Source organism: Neovison vison, chromosome 11 (genome assembly GCF_020171115.1).
Source record: "Neovison vison isolate M4711 chromosome 11, ASM_NN_V1, whole genome shotgun sequence".
In the NCBI taxonomy this organism is placed as follows: Eukaryota; Metazoa; Chordata; class Mammalia; order Carnivora; family Mustelidae; genus Neogale; species Neogale vison.
Window position 1 is genome coordinate 133,608,375 of NC_058101.1, and position 16,283 is coordinate 133,624,657.

The following is a 16,283-nucleotide window of genomic DNA, read 5'->3' on the forward strand; positions in this document are numbered from 1 at the left end:
GAAAACTATCTGTCTGTCTATCTATCTATCTATCTATCTATTAGCTTTCTATTCCTTATTTAACAAAGTTACATTTCAAATTAGTGAAAAAGGCCAGGTTATTAAATAAATAGCATGGGCAGAAATGACTAGTCATTCAGAAAAATGTAAAGACTTAAATGTAGTAAAATAAAAATAAAAATAAGAGAAGGAAACACAACTGAGTATGTTTATAATATCATGGAAGGGAATCCCTTTCTTAAGATGCCATGAAATAAAAAAATTAACAGAGGAAAAGACAGTTAAGCATGGTAATTAAAAAAATAAAAACTTCCAATTTATAAAAGAAACAGCACATATACTCACACACCAACATTACCCCAGATGAAACACAAAGCCATAAATTGTTGGGGCCAATTCCACGTTAAAACCTGTTAAACCCCTAGGGCCTGCCTGGGCCTGCTTAGCCATAGTGATTCCATGTTGCCTAGGTAGACATTTTGTTGTTCAGTAAATGCCTCAGCAGTTACTGGTGTCAGTTCCAGGTAACTGTTGCTAAAACCTGAAACAAGGCCATTTTGTTTAATAAACGCCTCAATGGTTGCTATTGGTTCCAGGTAACTGTTACTAAAACACAACACCTAAAACAAGACCAGACAGGTGGAAACATCCAATCAGCCAAAGCCACATACGTAGAGGTCTGAGGTTGTGCCCTATAAAACTAGCCTGTAAGACCGAGGGGTTGTCGCCCTCTTCGGAGGTGTCCCTGAACAGTCAGTCTGGTTCCTGATGCTTGGCATAAGAATAAAATTTTTGTTAAACCTTCATTCCATGTCAGTCTCGCTCTTTTGATAATGGACCCAACATAAATAATGCCATATTTCACAATATATATGATAACCAAATAGCTAATTTCTATAGTACTCATAGATTTTTTACAAATTAAAAAAAAATTGGTTGATCTTAGAAAAAAACAAGTGAGACACACAGATAGTTCACAGGGAGGAACTGCACATGGCTCTTGGCCATGTATAAAAAATGCTCAATCTCAATAAACAAACAAATGCAAATTTAGTTAACAATGGTTTACTTTCACTTAGTGGATAAGCACATGAAAAAGATTGATCAATACCTAGTGTAGCCAAGACTGGGGACACCAATAATTGCCATATATTGTTGAAATAACTGTAAACTGGCAGAACTTATTTGGAGGGCAATTTGATAAACTTTATTAACATATAAAACGTTTATGGTCTTCAAGTCAGAAATTCTCACAGGAATCATTTTATTGAAATATTTATTGAAACACTTTTATTAAAACTGCCCGAAGATATGTTCATCATAACAAGAGTGTTCACTATGGTTTTGTTTGTCATAGCAGTAAATTAGAAATGATCTAAATGTCTAGTTCTTACTATCGAAATACATAAGCCATTTTAAAAAATGAGATACACCACATATATGCACACACAAGCTTACACACACACATGTGTAGGATATATTTTTATGTGAAAAGTTAAGGTTCAAAACTATATATAGTATGATCTCATTTGGGTGAATAATGCTTTCACAATGAATGCTATCTTATGAATAGGACACATTTGCAGGAGTGTACATCCAACAATTAGCAGTGATTATTTTTGTGAGGTTGGATTAAGAGAACCTTTATTTTTTAGGTTATATATTTTTATAATACTTTAAATTTTAATTTTAATAAAAGGGAAAGTAATTTTTAAAATATTTATTTATTTAAGAGATAGAGAAAGAGAGTAGCAGGGAAGGGTAGAGGGAGAGGCAGAGAGAATCTCAAGCAGACTTTGTGCTGAGCGTGGAGCCCAGTGTAGGGTTTGATTTCATGAATCCAAGATCATGACCTGAGCTGAAACCAAGAGTCAGACACTCAACGACTGAGCCACTCAGGTGTCCCAAATTTTTAATCATGTTAATGATGATGTAATAAATGATAACTATTAATATTAAAAAAACAGGATTGGTATATTTTTTCCCCTACTACTTAAGTGATAAAATCTTTGCTTATTTAGTCTCTTTGAATTCCACTTTCATTCTTCAGTTACATGTACTCAACATGGTATGTACATAAAAGAATTATGATGATAACATGAAATCACTGATCAGATAGCTGCTTTGTGGAATGTACAAGAGTCCAATGACAATGTATAAGAGTCCGATGCTCTTCTTTTTATTCATTCCCAGAAAATCAAGTTTTCTCCCCACAGTGGACTTAATGGTATTCTCTCATTCAGAGAAGACACATAACAGTCTAAGTTCAGTGATTCTCAATCCTGGCTAAAAATTAGAATCACTGGAGAAGTTTTAACATAAATACCTCCAATTGGGCCTGATTCCAGAAGCTTTTGAATAATGGGCCCCAACGTACAAGACCTGACCATCAGTATTTTTTAAAGCTGTGACTCAATGTGACTTAATGTGCAGCCAAAGTTAAGAACCGCTGGCTTAGGTCAAAGAGGATACAATTCTGATTTTGTATTAGATATTTTTGTTCCTGAAACTCCAGGGATAATATTCTTGAAAGCTTGATTTTTCTTGAGAGAGAAAAGTGTTTTCTAAATGCTCAAATCTCCTATTTATCCATCTAGAAGAGATCTTGGACTTCTGAGCACAGTTTTACTACAACATATCGTGTAGGGAGATAGGAAGAATAATTACTCTCTCTTCACTACTACCTGCTGCTGAAGAACAGGAGAGGGAGAGAAGAACAAATAATGAAATTCCAGTATCTTCCCTCCTCATTTATCCACCCTGGGTTGAACATGGTTTGGGGAGAGAGGGTGGGGAAAGATAGTGTTTATAAGATTCACCAGGAGATGTTTGTGGGAAAACCAAGAGAATGATGTTTGTTCTTCCTTTCCCTGGAAAGACTGCAATGTCTTTCAGATTAGCTTTTCAGTGGACAAGGGACGTACTGTGGCTGGGTAGAGGTGACAGAGCCACCTGTGCTAGCTTTCTGTTCTTCCATACTGGGGTAGCGTGAAGAAATCCAGATGTCTTCTTGTGCTTTGGCAAGTGTGTAAAAGATAACTACGATTACTAGCCTGTGGAAGTAAGCTAGGGGTCAACAAGAGTACAAATCAATGTGACTTTGTAACAGAAGGCCACAGAAAAGACTACCAGGCAAAAGGCCTGGCAATGACAGTGAAAACTCAAATGGGTTGAAAGGTTAGAGCCCTTCTTGACTGCAACAAAGATCCAGTCACCAAGTCTTGGTGCCTTAGCAATAAGTTTGGTAAAAACCTGCAGTATAGAACTCTAAAGAGAGGTCCATGCCCTAGTGCATTCTGAAAATTGAAGGAATAATGGTAAGAAACTATGAAAGACTGGATGTGATGCAGTTTTAACCAGGAGAAATTGAGATCTTTTTGGAAAAAAAAAATCAAACATTTTCCATATCGGCCATCAAGCTAACTCAATAGGAAGAGACAGGGAATGAGATTACTTTTAGAAAGTCGTATGTTTTTTCCCCTTTATTGTGCAAAATTTACCACACTTCATCCTGGGGGCCATGTGGGATCCCTAAGAAACTGTGTAGCAAATATCTGTAGCATTGGCTGATTATAAAATCTAGATGGAGAAGAAAGCAATCTTGAGGTTGAATCTATAATCTTGTGGATTAGAAATGGTGCACTAAGAAAGATGCAGGCCAGACAAAAAGAAAAGCGTCATGACAAGTTGTCTTGATGCTCCTTTGGGTACACCAGATTTGGGGAGAAACTGAAAATCTTTTCAAAAGAGGAGAGTCAAGTCTACCTTTGGCAATTCACACTGTTCAGGATGAGGCTTCGGGAAAGGCAAGATGGAGATAGAGATAGAGAGGTCTAAAGGAGAAGCTAATGGTGCAGAATCTAGCTTGCCTTGAAAGGCCCTATTAGGCCAGCAAGTAGAGCCCAAGCTCTGGCCTCTTCAGAGGCCAAGCTATGCAAGCCTACATGTCCCGTTGGAATAGACAGATAAAAACAGAGATGGAACACTGATTGTCAGCAAAGAGGGCATAGGAGGGGATTTGTTCTGAACTATCAGCTCAAGTCACTTCCTCCTTTTTAAAAGCCATCCATTCCTATTGCTATAGATCAGCTCCAAGATAAGCTTGGCAGCAGTCAGGACTGAACCACTGGGAGCAGGAGACAATAAGGTTGATTCTGAGAAGAAGGAACATCTCTTGGGGGAGTAAACAGACACTATTCTGTGAAGGAGTTGAGAACTCATCATGGTACTCACTCTATCTCATAAAAGGTATACATCCTGGGAGATAGATAGAGAAGCAGATTCAGGCAGTTGCCTTTGGTACCCCATGTCACATCTCAGTCCACTTCTGAAAACTGCAGCCCTAGTGAACAATTCCTTTGTGAGTGCCAACTGACCTCCTGGTGAGAATGTCCCATCTCAACTGAATGCAACCTTGTTTCTACCATCAACTCCTAAAACCATGGAAGCCAACTTGGCTCTGCATAAATCAGAATGCAAGGGAAATAATACCTCTAGAGACAAACTTAAAAAAAAAAATGGGGTCAGAAGTTTCTGGAAAAATGATGCATACTCTCTGTCAGATACAAAATTCTGAAAGACACTTCGGATATCTCTCAGGAATCCCATTAGAATCAGAACTGACTTCAAAATGCACCCTTAAATTGACTTTTTACTCACTCTTGTCTCATGTTTCCTCATTCCTCATTTATGATTCCTGGGATGAGTTCTGAAATACACCACCTGCACTATAAGTCTTGTCAGCAGTACTGCTTGGAGGGGAACCCAGACTGAGATACAGCAGGTTGTAGAAATAGTACCATAATGCAGACCCACAAGATAGAAGTTAGGAGCTGGGTCACTCATGGTCAAACATCATAGGGGATCCTTTTCTGGTACTAAGTGGGTAGTGACAATGCCTAGTGAGCTGTAGCATCACAGTTAATGGGTTGGCTGAGGTACAGGTGACAGGGAAGCAAGCAGGAGCTCTGGAATTTGGATGGTAAGGGCCACTGGTAATTATGAGGCTATGCAGTTACCTAGCTTTGTTAACTTCTGGAAACTTCCAGGAAAGAGAAAGGCAGGTTCAGTTTGGCCAAGTACCAATGACCGTACTTTGTGAAGGCATGTGTCCAGGGACAGCCCAAAGGATAGAGTTGTTACCCCTAGGTAGCTCTTTGCCAAAAGGTAGCAGAAGCTGGATGGAACACCATACTGACTGGTGTTCCATCCTTGGACACATTCTTTACATTTCTCAAGGAGGTCCTGATGGAATAAAGCCCTGTTGCCACTTCAGGGCTGTGACCTCTTTACTATACCCTTCAGTCGGCTTTCCCTTTTTTCCCTGTCACTTTCCTTCTGCCTCACTCCTGTTGTCTAGTGGACACTTCCCAAACAAGCTACTGGTACTAGTCCTTGTGCAGGCCCTGCACCCATGGGAACTTAAACTCAGACACCGGAGGTTTAGGGTTGGCTCTATCAGCAGATAAACTGGTTGACGGCTGTCCCTGCATGTGCTGGGCTAGACTGTCTCCTATGCTCCTGAGCTGTCTCATGCTCAATCTGCAAGAAGATCAAGTTCCAGTCCTGGCCCTTCCCTCACCCTGTTGCAGTTAATTGTCTAGATAGTGGAAGAGATTCTCACAGCTTTTGCTGCCTCTCATTTTTCTATGTTTTTATCTGTATATCTACAGGGCTTCCTGCGGTGTAATTCCAGGCAAGGCTTCAATGGTTCCTGACTACCTAAATACAGAGAGGCCAGTTTGTGATTTGGGAGCCTTTGTGTTTTGACCCCCATTTACTTTTCTGGTATTTACCTTAGGCTTAACTCCTCGTAATTCTTGGATTCCACCAAACCTTGCTTATGTGTTTTTCAACATTATCATATCCATATTTATCATATTACCAAATATGTCCCATACTTTGCAAGAGAGAGCACAAGTAGGGGGAGCAGCAGACAGGCTCTGTGCAGCAGGGAGCCTGATGCGGGACTCATTCGGTCCCAGGACCCTGGGATCATGACCTGAGCTGAAGGCAGATGCTTAACTAACTGAGCCACCCAGGGTCCCTGTCCCCTACTTTTTTTTTTTTAAATGTTAAGTTAGCCATCATACAGTATATCATTAGTTATGTGTCCTGACAGTATATCCTTAGTCCTCTATTTTTAGTCCTATATTTTTATTTCTATGCCATTCTCTATAGAGAAAATAGCAAAAGCAAAGTCATGGAGTTTTCTGCTAGGACTGCCTCATTTTCTCAGCTTTATGAATAGCCACTCTCCTTTGAACTCCAACAGCCCTTCTAACTTCTCTTACGGTTTCACCCATGCTCTAAGTATTTATCATCTGTGTTCCCATCTAACCATTTCCAAACTGTCACAGTGTTCTACAGGTAATCTTTTTTGCTTCTTTTCCAGATTGAGAAAAGAGGACACGTCTTACTCATTTTGGAAATCTTCATAGTGCCTTGTACATAGCAGGTAGCTAATAAAGAGTAGTGGGGTTGAATTGAGCTTGGCAACAATTGAATTGAGCTGAACGGAGCTTGGTAATAGCTGGACCAAGTTGAATTGACCTTGGTAAATCCTGTCCTGATTGCAGTAGAGATAGAGATGACAATCCTATCACGGTCAACCAGGAAGAAAGGACTCCATTCTCCTCTGTAAAAGAGGCAATTCTGCTCTCCTACAAAATAAATGAACTGAGGCCAATGTTTGATATAATTTTTGAGGCCCTTTCCTTGGACTTTGGAATTAAAAAGCATTATCAAATAGAAGATGTCTTCTGTTTTCTTTCAAAGATAGGGATTTCTACTTAGGAAGTGATATAACTATATTGCTCAGAGAAGAGCATGGCTTTCAACAATTTTAAGCTGGCAGGGTCTGCTCAAAAAGAAAACTTGGTAATTGAGGATACATATGAATTAAAATCTTTTAAATGCATGGCCCTATTCAGCAGCAATGAATTGTTTTAATTCAGAAGTTGGTACATTATGAGAGCTTGGTAATTTGTTCATCCCTTTAATAGGTGCAAGATTGAAATGTGGCTGGGGAGGAAAAATAACAATTGGCGGGATGAGCAGAATAATATGTTCTTTGAAATGAAGTATTCTTTGTAATGGATGTTTATTTCAGATGATTACATTGTACAGTGCATTTAAGTGGGAAAAACAAACAAGAGGCCAGCTGCACTAATTTTATCAAAGTTATTTATATCAGCAGTATAATTAAAGGCAGTAATTTCAAATTAGGTTTTCTGAGAATCCATTCATAGGCAACATAAGACAACTTGCCTCTGTGGCATCCAGGCCACGATTATGCTCTGGGGGCAATGTTAACTACTGCCAATTGGCCTTGGCATTTCAAAAATTAATTATTGTTTTGAAAGATGCCAAAGCTGTTGCCTCCTGCTGCTCTGCCCAGTTTAGATCCACTCCACTAGGAGATCCCAGTATATAATTTGTGGAAGCGACAAAGAATAATCAAGCATAATCATTTACAAATAACTTCTCTTATTTAGTAATACATTAATAATACCTTATGAAGAATGATTCTAGAACTTCAGAAATGCTACTGCAGAAGCTTCTTTTCTTAAAAAAAAAAAAGCCTCACTCATTTCAGCAGTAGTTTGGTGAGTAACACAGTAAAGAACTAAGAATAAAATGAAATTTTAAACTGGACCTAGGGAACATAAAGGGGCCAAAAGCTCAAAGATGCATCTATATTGTGAAAATAATAGTTAATGACTAAAAAACGTAATAAATGTAGAGAATGTATTTATGTCATCACAAGGATGGGGGAGATTTGGTTTAACCCCCATCTGACACCACTTTTTCCATTTATAACTTTCTCAGTGGGTGATCATCCAGTCCGTGTTTGGCCAGTAACAGAATTCCCCATTTCCTGAGAACATCCCTTGCTTTTCTCTAACCATATCATCTAACCCTGTCATCACAGTATCACACTGAAGTAACTTTCTCTGCAGCTTCCAGCACGAATTCTAGGTTTACACTCCAAACCCACACAGAATGTGTTTAATCTCTGAGTCTTTCTTCTACATCAGGTTCCCTTGCCACTTACCAATCCACAGATAGACTGCATGCTTGCACATTATCCTTGATCTTTTTCTGCAAGCATACTTTTGGAGCAGTGAGTTATTAATTTTATTTGAAACCTAGGATGCCAATGATAAATCTGTAAAGGAAGATTTTAGACACGGATGGGACTTCAGTGTTAGGTTGAGTAGTGTTCTACATTATTTGATATGTAATCAGTGAAAGTTCTGATTAGGATGGGGACAAGGGTCCTTAAAAAAGATTAGTCCATTTTAAATTGAAATAAAAAAATCCATTTATAATAGCACCCAAACTATAAAATACATTCAAATTCATCAATGGGACAGAATAGAGAGTCTAGAAATAGACTCATAAATATGATCAATTGATTTATGACAGTGGTGCCAAGGTAATTCAATGAGGAAAGGAACACCTTTCAAAGAAACGGTGCTGGAACAAATGAATATCTGCAGGAAAAAAGTTAATCTTAATCCTTGCCCTACAAGATAATAAAAATCACTTAAAATGATTCATTCAAAACAAAAAGCTAAAACTGTACAACCACAAGAATAGAATACAGGAGAAATACTTTGTGACCTCAAACTAAGACAAGATTTTCTACACGAGACACAAAAAGGACAGATCATAAAATAAGTTGTTGGTAATTAGACTTGATAAAAAGTTTTTAAAAATATTTTTATTTATTCATTTGACACAGAGAGAGAGAGACAGCAAGAGAGGGCATACAAGCAGGGGGAGTGGGAGAGGGAGAAGCAGGCTTCCCCCTGAGCAGGGAGCCTGATGCGGGGCTCAGTCTCAAGACCCTGGGATCATGACCTCGGCCAAAGGCAGACACTTAGTGACTAAGACACCCAAGCACCTCTATACTTGATATAAATTCAAAACTTTGTTTTAGAAAGGAAGAGAAAATGGAAGGTACATAGTGGGTAAAATAGTTGTACATATAAAGAATTCTTAAACTTTTGTAATAATAATCACCCAACAAAAAATAAGCTAATGACTCGAGCAGCCACTTTAAAAAGGATAACTTCAAACATATTTTTGAAAAGATATACCAAATCATTAGTCATCCATGAAATGAAAAATTAAGTCATATCACCACATACCCATTGGAATGGTTACAATTAAAAATACTGACAATCCTAAGAACTGGCAAAGATTGCAAAACAACTGGAAGTTTTGTACATTTCTGGAGGAAATGTAAAAAGAAAAGTCACTCAGCAATTTCACATAAAGCTAAATACACCTACCATATGACCTAGCCATTTTATGTATTTACTCAAGAGAAATGAAATCATATGTTCCACCACACCAACACTTGCATACAAATGTTTATCACAGCTTTATCAACAATAGGCCTAGACTGTAAACAGTCCAAATTTTCATCAACAGGGGAATGGATAAACAAAATGTGGTATATACCTTAGGATACTACTTAACTTTAAAAAGGAACAAACTACTAATATATGCAACATCAGTGAATCTCAAAATAATTATGATAAGTGAAAGAATCCAGGTACATTATATAGTGCAATGTCACTTATAAAATGCAGACTGATCTATAGGGACATAAAGCAGATTAGCCACTGCTGAGGGTATTGATGGAAGAATTACATAGGAAGAAACCTAAAGAATCTTTGGGGAACTGGTAGCAGTATTCTGTATTTTGGCAGAGTTTTATGTCAAAACTCAGTGAACTGAATGATTTAAGGGGGATATAGTCTATTGTTCTACATGTTTGAGTTAAAATAATCTAAATTTGGTTTAATTTGACAATATTGTGGAAAAAAATTGTGGTGGGAAAAAAAAATTACAGACTGGAAGCCACAGAAACAAAGACTATTTCTATGTTCAAGGTATGGGGTTATTAATGCCTTTTATAAAATATGAAAAAAGGGAATGCAGTTAAAGGCAGGGAAGGCCAATAGAGGGAAAGAAAAAAGAAATGAAGAGAAAGTTAAAGATAAAGAAGGAGAAAAAAGTTGGGAATGAAGAAATAACTGGAAAGAAAAAAGCCAAGAGAAGGTCAGAAAAGGAGGTAAGAAAAAGGGAAAAAAAAAGAAATAAAATAGTAGAAAAGAGAGAAGGAAGAAATAAAAGCAAAGAGATAATTGTATTCATATATTCCGTATGTTGTGGAGAGACGTCTGGGTGTCTTTAGTGTCTAAAACTTTATGATCTCTAGCTATGATTTTACAGTTTTTTTAGAAAATCAAATTTGTTAACTTAACTACTTTGTTTAGTTACTGTCCTAAACTGAAACTTCTGAAATATGAAGCAGTTTAGGGAAGCCTGGGTGGCTCAGTGGGTTAAAGCCTTTGCCTTCGGCTCAGGTCATGATCCTAGGGTCCTGGGATTGAACCCCCGCATTGGGCTCTCTGCTCAGCAGGGAGCCTGCTTCCCTTCCTCTCTCTCTCAGCCTGCCTCTCTGCCTACTTGTGATCTCTGTCTGTCAAATAAGTAAATAAAATCTTTGATATATGAAGCAGTTTAGGCATATGGTAAATAGAATAAATAGATACACTTCAAGATTCAAGTACATAATGTGAAATCAGTTGCAGGACTTAAATATGCAACAAGGCTGATTATTGGTTTGGAGAGGCTTTAAGGAATTGTGACAAAAAAGTGTTGGTTAATAAAAACAAACCAACAAACTAACAAACCAACAAACAAACCTGTCTATATATCTCCTGACCTTGCTTTAGAATGAATTTAAGGTAACTTATACAATACATATAAATACTAACAGTACGCAGATAGACACAGTACAAGATATGTACAGGATATGATTGAAGTAAATGTGAGAAACTTTTAGAAAAAAAGGCAGAGGGAAAGGTTCATGACATTGGTTTTGATAATGATTTCTAGGATATGATATGAAAAATACAGAAAAGAAAAACAAAAATAAACAGATATATCAGACTACATCAAAATTTAAAAATTTGGGCATCCAAGCATACAATCAACAGGGTGAAAAGGCCAACTCCAGAATGGGACACAATATTTGCAAACCATATTTCATTAAGAGATTAATATCTAGAATATATAAAGAACTCCTGTAACTTAACAACATCAAAAGAACAAACAACCCATTTAAAAAATGGGCAAAAAACTTATGTAGACATTTCTCCAAAGAAGATACAAAATGATTAATAAGCCCACAAGTTCAACAACACCGATCACTGGGGAAATGTAAATCAAAATCACATTGAGATAATCATACCCACTAGGTTGACTACCAAAAAAAAACCCAGAAAAAATAAACAAGCATTAGCAAGGAATTGAAGTAGTCAGAACCTTTGTGCACTGTTGGTGGTGAGAATGTAAAATAGTATAGTCATTATGGAAAATAGTATGGCAGTTCTTTAATAAGTTAAAAATAGAATTACCATATGATCCAGCAATTCTACTTCTAGGTATATACACAAAATAACTGAAATCAGTTATATATTTGAGATCTATGTTCATAGCATCATTGTCACAATAGCCAAAAGGTAGGACCAACACCTGTATCCATTGATGGATGAATAGATAAACAAAATTCAGTATTTATAGGCAATGAGTAATTATTCAGCTTTGAAAAGGAAAGAAATTTTGACACACTCTACAACATGAATGAACCCAGAGGACATTTTGGGTTCTAGTCAAATAAGCCAGTCACAAAAAGACAAATACTGTATGATCCCACTTATGTAAGATACATACAGTAATCAAATTCATACAGATAAAAAGTAGAAAAGTGGTTTTCAGGGGCTGTGGGGAAGGGGTAATGGGGAGTTGTTTAATGGGCATGGAGATTCAGTTTTACAAGATGAAAAGAGTTCTGGAGGTTGACTGTAGAATGATGAAAATATACTTTATGCTACTGAACTTATACACTTAAAATTGGTTAAGATAGCCCATTTTATGTTATGTGTATTTTAACTACAACTTGAAAATTTCAAAAAATGTAAGACAATGGGATAAGAAAGAAGAGATCAAGTAAGATGAGATACATACCTTTCCACACACTGGCTAGAGCAATACCTCAAATGTGGTTCTAAAGTGTTTAGTTCTTGATATGAAGAATCATATGATTTTACTCTTTATAAGATAGAAAAAAACAGAATCATTACAAGCACAATGTCTGGTGCTGAGATCAAAATGAAATTTCATCTCTGGATGATCATTTAAGGGAAATAGTGTTGAATATTTATGGTCAACACAATTTTTAGAATGAATATAGTCATGAGTCAAACACACACCCATGATTATTTCCAATGGCACAATGTCAAAGTATGATTCTGTGTGACAGGAAAATTTTTACTTTGACATTATGCCATCAGAAAATAATAATGAACATGTCTTTGAAATTTGTTGCTGTGTTCATTATGATCCTTCCTTTATCCCTTCCTTATTAGATCCTTCCTTTACCCCTCCCTTTTAAAATCTTCACTGCTTGTCTGCCGTGTCTTTACCATGCCATTGGGATTAACAGTGATCCTTAAACCAGAAAGTGAGGTGGGATAGATTTCTCTACAAAAGAAAAGTTTTAAAAAGGAAATTAAAAAGATCTATGAAGAAGATGGAGTAAAAGCAGACTGATAAGGAGCAGACTTTAAGAATTTTGTGGATGTGACAAAGATGAATGGGTGTTTTAATGAATGAGCACTTAGGGGATGGAGATAGGGAAAGGATGTTTAGGAGTTCTTACTGTGTATTTTTTGCCCTGATTCCAACATTCATCTCCACTTCTACCTCCAATCCATAGACCACTCCAAGAAAACTTGTATGAAAGATTTCAGAATCAGGATATCATTTTTTTAAATAACATTTTGTGTTGACAACTTAAATTGGGAGCAAGAAGGCCTATCTTTATGTAGTTTGTGTCAATGAAAAGCAACCCCACAGAAGCATAAAATTCGGAGAACTAAAAATACTCTTTGCTGTCTGGCTAAATTCAAGAACTAACTTGGGATGCCTGAGTGGCTCAGTCAGTTAAGCATCTGCTTTTGGCTGAGGTCATGATCTCAGGGTCCTGGAATTGAGTCCTGCATCAGGCTAGTCTTTCTTAGTTTCTGTTTATTTTCTTCTTTTTTTCTTATTTTTCAGTTCTTCCTGTCCAGACTGGTGCAAGTGATTAGTAGGATTAGGAAAAAAGTGGTTTGTCTATGTTGGAATTAAATATCATCCAAATTTTCCTAATTTCTTTAGCTTGATTGTCCTTGTGTACAACTGTTCAGAAGCTGCTGAACTGAAAGTCAACATCAAACACATCTTGGAACTACCAATGGAGACATTGTGTTCCTTTTATTATTTTTTTATATTAGTTTCAGAGGTAGAATTTAGTGATTCATCAGTTGCATACAATGTGTGTTTTTCTTCTTATGAAAGTCTCCTACGACCTGTCCCACAATGCTACCATGACCTCTTTTTCCACCGCTCATATTGTCCAGGCAAAATTCCTGTTAGGTCATCATGAAGAGTTAGTAATTTGACTTTATATTGGATTGATTACTCAAAAATTCAACTGAGCTTAGGTTTACAGATTTTCATAGTTGAGTATGTGGCAGTGCTAGTGATTCCATTCATGTTTGCCTTTCTCTGGACGGTAGTTTTGAGAGTTGGCTTTAGAGAAGAAGAACTTTAGGGAAAAGGGCTTTAGGGTTTTAGGGAAAAAGAACAGATGGATTCATTGTTCCTTTTTTACAACAAACACAATAAAAAGTTGGTTCTTTTTATTTTTATTTTTTAATTTTATTTATTTATTTATTTGACAGAAGAGATCACAAGTAGGCAGAGAGGCAGGCAGAGAGAGAAGAGGAAGCAGGCTCCCTGCTGAGCAGAGAGCCCGATGTGGGGCTTGATCCCAGGACCCTGGGATCATGACCTGAGCCAAAGGCAGAGGCTTGAACCCACTGAGCCACCCAGGTGCCCCAAAGTTGGTTCTTTTTAATTAACATTTAATTGCAGGAATTCTCTCTTACCTTTTAATAAGGGGTGTTGAAATTTCCTATACTGTACTGGATTACCTGGATTTATTTTCCCACTGAAGGGTACAGTTGTTTCCATTTCCTTAAATGTCACTTCAATTCTGGATGAACTATTCTCACTGGATTTATAAATTGTTGCCTTGTATTTTGTTGCTTTCATTGTGTATTTATCTTTTGGTTCAGAAGACAAGTTTGCTAGATCTCTTTGTAGAGTTCTTTCCATAGCTAGTGTTACTAGAAAATTTTTTCATATGCTCTAACACAAAGGGATGGGGTAATTAATGGAAACTTACTGGATGTACTATTTATCTCTCTGGTTTGCTCCTCCAGAACTCCAGATTTACTAAATATTATTCTAGAGAGCTAATGTATTGTGTACTGTGGGTCTGTCAAAATTATCCTCCTAAAAACACCTCACTCTATAGAAAGCTACAATAAGTATTATTTGACTACAATGAATTGAATTATTTGATATCATTATTAAGCAATGAACTGAAAGCTTGTAGATTAAGAATAAGAAAAAGAAATCCCTGTAAAGTAGGCTAAGCACTAATTTAAATACCACATTTCTGTATTTTGTTTTTTGTATTTTTTTAAAAATACAGTTTACTGCTAATAATAGGGGTTTAACGGGTAAGGAAGAGGAACTACATTTATATAAATAAAGGATTCTCAAATGTTGATTTTGAAATGGTCAATTAAAGGGGAGGAGTACTACCATTTGTCTTCTTGTAATTCCCAAGGTGTGAAGGTTATTTTATGTGTTAACTTGATTGGGTGAAGAGGTGCCCAGATTGAACATTAGTTCTGGGTGTATTTGTGAGATTTTTTTCTTGACAAGATTAGTATCTAAAACAGTAGATTGTTTTCCTCAATTTAGGTGGGCATCATCCAATCTGCTGAGGGTCAGAACAGAACCAAAAAAGTGGAGGAAGGAGAAATTCACCTGATTTTGCTTTCTTCTTGCCTGCTGGACTTGGGACATTGTTCTTTTCCTGTGCTTGGACTGGATTTTTTACCATTATCTTCCCTGGTTCTCAGAAAGCTGGACTGGAATTAGATCACTGGCTTTCCTGGATCTCTAGCTCGCAGACGGCAGATGATTGGACTTTTCAGCCTTTCTAATCTCATGAGTCAATCTCTCATATAAATCTCTTTCTATTGGTTCTGTTTTTCGGGAGAACCAAGATTAATATACTAGGATTAGTCCTGAATAATTTGCAATAATTTCAATGATTTACATTTCTTTAGACATTCCTTTTTCTTGGGGGTGGGGGCTAGAAGGGGTAAGAAAATTTTTTTTTAATTAGCTTTTGGTTTTTGTTACTGTTTTGTTATAATGAATAAAAATGCCTAGAGGGAAATAATGTGGAAGAAAATTATATATATTTTTAATAAGGATGGGATGGAGATGGTACTAAAGAAGAGAAGAATATAAGAGTAAAAATGGCTATGTTATTGTACAGTGTTCCTCCTGTGATTTCAAAATTAAAAGAAGTCTTTCTTATAATATATATTTAATAGTGCTTTCATATGTGACACTACCCATGTTTCTTTAAAATGTTCTTCATTACCAAATCCCTAACATTTAGGTAAAGGCAGTATTTCCATATGCTCTTGCAGACCATGTTTTTTAAAACATGTTTTAAACATTTCAAGTAAAATATTTTTTCTAGAAATGTCCTTCAAATTTAGGTTCTCCACAAAAACTGAAGCACATTCCAAAGCTTGTTTGATAAGTTTTGGTCTATAAGAAAGAATATTATCTAGTAAAATTTTTCTATTAACATAAACTAAAACATAGGATTTTCTTTTTTTTTTCCTTTTTCTTTTTCTTTTCCTTTTCCTTTCTTCCTTCATTCCTACCCTCCTTCCCTCCTTCCTTCCTTGATCATTTGGTGAATAAAAATGTTTCCAAAGTGTATTTGAAGAAAAACTATTTTTCTGAGTCAAAACACAGAAAATTGAGGCTAACTAAATATTTACCTTGATATAAATCTTAGTTTATAGATATGGTGCTTGATTGTTAGGCAATTAGTGAACCACATTTCAGATACTGAATGTATTAACTACTGTGCAGAATACTGCCCCAAAATTGGGAGTACTGTGTTCAGCTTATTTATATTATGAACTTTGGTGAGTCAGCAGCATTAAGGCATATCTCCTATGTCCAAACATTTGGTGCATGAAACTAGACAGGTTTTTGCCTCTTTTCTAGTCATTTGTGAAGATTTCACTTATTTTGTAACCCTTCATCTA

The 16,283-nt window shown here is 36.5% G+C and overlaps 1 protein-coding gene and 1 long non-coding RNA gene across 3 annotated transcripts in view; one reads left to right on the forward strand and one right to left on the reverse strand.

Annotated features, from left to right (window-relative positions):
* The window catches only part of LOC122889543, a 60,592-nt gene extending 53,842 nt beyond the window's left edge, over positions 1 to 6,750 (forward strand). Inside the window, exon 5 of the long non-coding RNA XR_006380940.1 lies at positions 6,395 to 6,750. This is a non-coding gene — a long non-coding RNA (uncharacterized LOC122889543). The remainder of the gene's footprint in view (positions 1 to 6,394) is intronic.
* Positions 1 to 16,283, reverse strand: part of MARCHF1 (membrane associated ring-CH-type finger 1) — a 338,074-nt gene that overhangs the window by 105,954 nt on the left and 215,837 nt on the right. The window lies entirely within an intron of this gene.